At 36.8% G+C, this 7,657-nt stretch overlaps 1 pseudogene; it reads left to right on the top strand.

Moving 5' to 3' along the window:
* The first annotated feature begins 249 nt into the window (after window positions 1-249).
* Window positions 250-1,088, top strand: LOC108408955 (ATP synthase F(0) complex subunit B1, mitochondrial pseudogene; annotated as a pseudogene).
* Window positions 1,089-7,657: the final 6,569 nt, after the last annotated feature.

The raw sequence follows: 7,657 nt of genomic DNA on the forward strand, positions 1-7,657 counted from the left end.
TCACATTATAGGGTCCCAGAAAGAGAGCAATAAAAGGGCAGAAATCATGTTTGAAGATAATGGCTGAAATTTTGCTTACTGTGGGAAAGTAAATGGACACCCAGATCCTGGAAGCTCAAAGAATTCCAAATAAAATAAATACAGAGATCCACAGCAAGACACATTATAATTCAAGTGTTGAAAATTAAAAGATAAAGAACGAATTTTAAAAATGACAATAGAGAGCAACCATTTTGCTCCTGTCCCTGAGAGATTCACCCGTCAGGGCCACTGGGATGCCAAGACCGCGGCTTAGACCCTCGTTGACCATGCTGTCTCGGGTGGTGCTTTCTGCTGCAGCCACATTCGCCCCTTCTCTGAAGAACGCAGCCCTCCTTGGTCCAGGGGCATTGCAGGCAGCAAGGATCTTTCACACTGGGCAGCCAAATCTCGCCCCTGTACCACCTCTGCCTGAATATGGAGGTAAAGTTCATTTGGGACTCATCCCTGAGGAATTCTTCCAGTTTCTTTATCCTAAAACTGGTGTAACAGGACCCTATGTGCTTGGAACTGGGCTTATCTTGTATATTCTATCCAAAGAAATACATGTGATTACTGCAGAGACCATGACTGCCATATCAACAATAGGGTTTCTTATCTATATAGTTAAAAAATATGGTGCTTCTATTGGAGAATTTGCTGACAAACTGAATTAGCAAAAAATTGCCCAACTGGAAGAGGTGAAACAGGCATCCATTAAACAACTCCAGGATGTCATTGATTTGGAGAAGTCACAGCAGGCACTGGTTCAGAAGCGCCATTACCTTTTTGATGTCCAGAGGAATAATATTGCTCTGGCGTTGGAGGTTACTTACCGGAAACGGCTGCATAGAGTATACGAGGTAAAGAATCGCCTGGACTATCATCTCTCTGTGCAAAACATGGTACTTCGGAAGGAACAAGAGCACATGATAAACTGGGTGGAGAAACACGTGATACAGAGCATCTCTGACCAGCAGGAAAAGGAGACAGTTGCCAAGTGCATTGCAGATCTAAAGCTGCTCGCCAAGAAGGCCTGTAAATGCTTCTGTCTCATTTGGGGCAGCTAGGAACTGCTGACTGGCTAAATGGAAACCAGTGTAGGTGACAGGATCTTTCTGTATTGCTGTCTACTGAAATTATAGTTAACCTTTCCTAAAAATGGAAAGCTTTAGTTTCATATAATGAAAGAATTAAAACAATCTAATGACCAGTGAAATGTTTCTCATCCTTGCTCTGCATTTTGAGTTGTTCCATCATCACTTTTGAATAAGCATTTTGCTCTTAAAATTTGGTGCCTGAAGATGACCAAATTACAGTTTAAATTTGTAACTGATTTACTATCTTGCAATAAAGTGATGGCTGAAAAAAAATGACAATAGAAAAGCAACTTGTTATGCAAAATAGAAACCCAATAAGATTATCAGCAGATTTTTCAGCAGAAACTTTGCTGGCCACAAGAGAGTGCATAACATATTCAAAATGCTGAAAGGAAAACACTGACAATTAATAATAATCTACTTAGGGCTTCCTGTGTAAAAGATAGCAGAGTAGGAAGGCAAGGTGGATACCTCCTGCCACATAAATACCAAGGAAGCAACTAGAGCAAAAACAACTAACCCTGAAAAAGACTGGAAGACTGCAGAACAGACCATCTACACCTGGTTAAGAATAGAACACACAAGGAAGAGTAAAGCGGCAAAGCCATGATTCGGGGGGAACCAAATCCTTTATCCATCTTAGCCCATAAATGGGAGGGAAAGGAACAGAGTGGGGAAGGGATAAGCACTCAGGAAATATCACATGTAGCCCTGGAGATATCCTCTGGGAATATGAGCGACATTGCACTGGATTTCGGTGATTATTGGGGCTGTACACCAGGGAGAGTTGGAACACACTGGAAGGCTGAGACTCTTGTTGCTTATGGAGGACAGGCATGATCCATTGGTCCTGATGAGACTCAAAACATAGGAGGCAGTTTTAAAGATTTACCAGCAGTGGAAAGGTACCAGAGGGGCAGGTGTTGGATGAAGCTCTCTCTAGAGGAGAAAGGGCAGGTGGACCATGCTTTTCCAGCCCTCCCTTAGCATAATTAGTTCAGTGCTCAGAGGAACCAGCCCAAATTCTCCATCTCCTTTGCTGGCATCTCAGCCCCAAGATGCTCCTCTGTGCACCTGCGCATCCACCTGCCTGGACCAACCTGTGCAGTAGTGGTCAGACTTTACTACCTGGCAGGCATATGGAGAATGTGATTCCTAGCAGGTGGAGGTAGGCATTCCCAGCTTTCCCAGGCTTCTCTCAGCACAGCCAGCTCTGAATGCTCCCTCCCTGTGGGTGGCCTAGCCCCACACCACATTCCCCTGCACACTTACCCCTCCCACAATGATCCCAGCAGAAGCACTGTTCACAAAGGGTGTCTGCTGACAGACATCACCCACTTCCAACAGATAGGCAGAAAGGTGGTCCTGCCCACAGGCCACCAACAGCAATTGTGACTACACTGCAAAGGAGAGCCAGGCACAGGTAAGCAAAGACTCTTGAGCTTCTATGCATCACAGAATGCCTTCTTCATAAAGTTATTACTCTCTAAACCAGGTGGCATAGCAGATCTATATAATAAAGGAAGAAACACAGAAACCCATACAAAATGAGGAAGCAGAAGAATATTTTCCAAACAAAAGAACAGATAAGACACCATAAAGAGGGATAAATAAAATGGAGATCATCACCAATTTTCTTGATAAGGATTTCAAAATAAGTTATAAATATTCTCACTGATTGGTTCAGGAAGAATTTCGACAAAGAAAGAAGATTTGAAAATGAACCACTGAGAGCTGAAGAATGCAGTTACTGAAATGAAAAAATACAATGGAGGGAATGAATGCTAGACTGCTGGAAGTAGAGGACTGATTAGGTGGAAATTAGAGAACAGGAAAACAATTAAGTTGAGGAACAGAGGGAAAAACAAATCTCTAGAACCAAGAATATATTAAGAGAGCAGTGTGACAATTCCAAATTAAACAATATTCACATAATAGGGGTCCCATTAGGAGAAGAGAGATCCAAAGGAGTATAAAGTCTGTTTGAAGACATAATTGCTGAAAACTTCCCCAATCTGGGGAAGGAAATAGATATCCAGGTCCTGAAAGCCCTGGGAGTCCCTAACAAAACAACCCCCCCCAGAAAGACAACACCAAGACATATAATAATTAAAAAGACAAATATTAAGGATAAAGAGTATATTGAAAGCAGCCAGAGAGAAGCAAAAAATTACTTATAAGGGCAACCCCATAAGGCTATCAGCAGATTTCTTGGAAGAACTTCAGAGGCCAGAAGGGAGTGCCACAAAATATTTAACATGTTGAAACAAAAGGGCCTTAACCAAGAATCATCTACCAGAAAGGTTATTCAAAATTGAAGGAGATACTAAAAGTTTCCCAGATAAATGAAAATTAAAAGAATATGCTATCACTATGCTGGTCTTACAGGATATGCTAAAGGGACTTCTGTAGATTGAAGTGTTCTTAAGCTTAAATATTTTTCATCAGTGATAATAAATCCACAGTAAAGGTAATAGGCCAATTACTTACTAAGCAAGTATGAAGTTAAAAAAAGTAGTAAAATAAACTATATACAAAATCAGTCAAGGTATACACAAAAAATATAGATTACAACAACTAATACATTAAGTTTGGAGGAAGAAGAAGCACATTTACACTGTGTTCAAAATAGAGTAACTAAATATACTGTTATATATTTAGGAAACTATGAACCGTATGGTAATCATATATCTAAAGCCTATAAAAGATGCAAAAAAATTTTTGTTAAAAAATCCAATCACAGCACTAAATAAAACCACTAAATATCAATGAAGAGTATAAGAGAGGAATAAGGGAATCACAAAAATAACCAGAAAACAATTAATAAATTGGCAATAAGTACATACCTATCAATAATTACCTTAAATATAAGTGAACTGAATGCACCAATCAAAACACATAGGGTGACTGAATGGATACAGAAACAACTCCCACCTCTATGCTGCTATAAGACACTCATTTCAGACCTAAAGACATAAATGACTGAAATTGAAGGAATGGAAAAAGATATTTCATGCAAATAATAGGAAGAAAAATGCAGGAGTAGCATTACTTGTATCACACAAAATAAACTTCATACAAACAAAAGGATGAACATTGCATAATTATAAAGACATTGGTCCAACAAAAGGATATAACAATTATAAATATCTATGCATCCAACATAGGAGCACCTAAATATGTAAAACAAAAACTAACAGAACTAATCTGATTGTAACTCAATCATATTAATAGACTTTAACACAGCACTTACATCAGTGGACAGATCAACCAGACAGAAAATAAATTAGGAAATAGAAGCACTGAACAGCACATTAGATCACATGGAACTAACAGATATATACAGAGCATTCCAGCCAGAAGCAATAGGATACACATTTTTCTCAAGTGCACATGTAATGTTCTCCAGTAGAAGTCACATATTAGGACACAAAAAGAGCCTCAATAAATTCAGGAAGACTGAAATTATATCAAGCATCTTTTCTTATCACGATTGTATGAAACTAAAGATAAGCCACATGAAGGAAATAAAAAACCCCAGGAAAGTATGGAGGCTAAACACATGCTTCTAAATAATCAATTGATCAGTGAACAGATTAAAGAAGAAATTGAGTAATACATGGAGACAAATGAAAACATAAATACAATAGTTTAAAAGATGTGGAATGCTGCAAAGGGGCTCTAAAGGGGAAGAACATAGCAATATAGGCCTACCTCAAGAAACAAAAACAACCCCAAATAAAATTTAATTGTATGACTGAAATGACTCAAAAAAGAACAAATGAAACCCAAAATTAGGAGAAGGAAAGACAAAATAAAATAAAGAGAAGAAAGAAATAGAATAGGGAAGAATAAAACAATATAAAAAAACAATGAAAACCAAGAGTTAACAGAGTTGGTTCTTTGAGAGGATAAGCAAAATAGATAAACCCCCAGACAGACTTATCAGGGAAAAAAAAGAGAGAAGACACAAATCAACAAAAATGAGAAGTTGAAAAAAAAGGAATAGTTACAACTGACACCATGACATAGAATTATTAGAGAATTTTACAAAAAACATTATATGTCAATAAATTGGACAACCTAACAGTATGGACAAATTTCTAGAAAAGCACAACTTTCCAGGCTAACCCAGAAAGAAACAGAAAATATGAAAAGACCAACTAACAGTAACAAAATTGAACTGGTAATCAAAAAACTCCCCAAAAACAAAAGCTAGGACCAGATTGCTTCACAGGTGAATTCTACCAAACAACTAAAGAACTAATGCCATCCTTCTTTAAGCAGTTTGAAATGTAGAAGAGGAGGGAATATTTTCAAACTCATTCTATAAAGCCAGCATCACTCTAATACCAAAACCAGACAAAGACACTATAAAAAAGGAAAATTATAGGCCAATATCCCTGATGAACATAGGTGAAAAAGTCTTCAACAAAATATTAGCAAGCTGAAATTCATCAAAAGGATAAACCATCACAACCAAGTGGGATTTATTCCAGGAATGCAAGGATGGCTCAACATTCATGTATCAACCAATGTGATACAACACATTAACCAAAAAAAGGATAAAAACAATATGATTATCTATATAGGTATTGCAAAAGCATTTGACAAAATTCCACATTCATTTATGATAAAAATTCTCAACAGAATGGGTATAAAGGGCACATACATCAACACAGTAACAGCTGTAAATAACAGATCCATAGGTAACATCATACTCAATGGTGAAAAGCTGAAAGCTTTTCCTCCAAGATCAGGAATAAGACAAGGATGTCCAGTCCCACCAATTTTATTCAACATATACTGGAGGTGCAATCAGGCAAGATAAAGAGATAAAAGAAATCGAAATTGGTAAGGAAGAAATAAATCTGTCACTATTTGAAGACATGATATTATATATAGCAAACCCTAATGACTACACACAAAAAACTATTGGAATTAATAACTGGATTCAGCAAGTGGTGAGATACAAAATTAACACATGCAAATATGTTGTATTTCTATATACTAATTATGAACTAGCAGAAATAGAAATCAGGGAAAAAATTTCGTTTACAACTGCATAAAAAAAAAATACCTAGGAATAAACTTAACCAAGGAGGTGAATAAACCTAAACTGTATTCTGAAAAGAATAAGACACTCATGCAAGAAATTAAAGACACAAATAAATTGAAATCTATCCATTTGGAAATCCTGTCCAAAACAATTTACAGATTCAATAAAGTTCCTATCAAAATATCAGTGACATCTTTCAATGAATTTGAGAAAATAATCTTAAAATTCATATGGAACCACCAAAGACCCCAAATAAACAAAGCAATCCTGAGAAAGAGGAACAAACCTGGGGGGATTAAACTCCCTTTCTTCAAGGTATACTACAAAGCTACAGTAATCAAAATAGTATGGTATAGGCACAAGAATAGGCCCGGGGATCAATGGAACAAAATAGAGAGCCCAGAAAGAAACCCACACATCTGAAGTTAATTAAAATATGATAAAGCAGTGCTGAATATACAGTGGGGAAAAAGTCTCTTATGTAACTGGTGTTGTAAAAACTGGCAGCTATATGCAAGGGAATATGACTGGATTACTGTCTAACTAGACACAAAAGTAACTCTAAATGGATTAAAGACCTAAATATAAGACGTGAAACCATAAAACTCTTAGAAGAAACTATGGGCAAAATCTCTTGAATACAAGTATAAGCAGTTTTTTTCTGGACACACCTCCTTGGGCAAAGGGAACAAAATAAAATATGGTCATGTAGGTCTACATCAAACTTAAAAACTTCTGTACACAGACACACCATCACCAGAACTAAAAGGCAGCCTATGGAGTGAGAGAATATATTTGTCTTATAAGGGGTTAAAATATAAAATAAAGAAAGAACTCATATGACTGAATACCAGAAAACAAATAATCTGATTAAAAAATAGGTGGAGGACATGAACAGATATTTTTCCAAAGAAATACAGATGACCAATATATACATGAAAAGATGCTTCACATTGCTCATCATCAAGGAAATGCAAATAAAAACCACAATGAAATATCACCTCATAACAGTTAGAATGACCACTTTATGAAAGATAAGAAATAACAAGTGTTGGTGAGGATGTGGAGAAAAGGGAACCCTCCTACACTACTGGTGGGAATATCAATTGGTGCAGGCATTGTGGAAAGCAGTCTGGAGGTTTCTTATGAAACTAAACATAGAAATACCATACCACCCAGTCATTCCACTTCTAGATATTTACCTGAGGAAAACAGTCTCTGATTCAAAAGATATATGCACCCCTATGTTTATTGCCACACTATTTATTACAATAGCTAAGATAAAGAAGCAACCAAACTGTCCATCAACAGATGAATGGATAAAGAAGATGTAGTACATACACATAATGGAATATTATTCAGTCATTAAAAGAAAGGAATCTTGTCATTTGCAACATCATGGATGAATCCAGAGTGTATTATGCCATGTGAAATAAGCTAGGTGGAAAAAGGCAAACACCATATGATTTCACTTTTTGTG

The sequence above is a fragment of the Manis javanica genome, chromosome 3 (genome assembly GCF_040802235.1).
Source record: "Manis javanica isolate MJ-LG chromosome 3, MJ_LKY, whole genome shotgun sequence".
Lineage (NCBI taxonomy): Eukaryota > Metazoa > Chordata > Mammalia > Pholidota > Manidae > Manis > Manis javanica.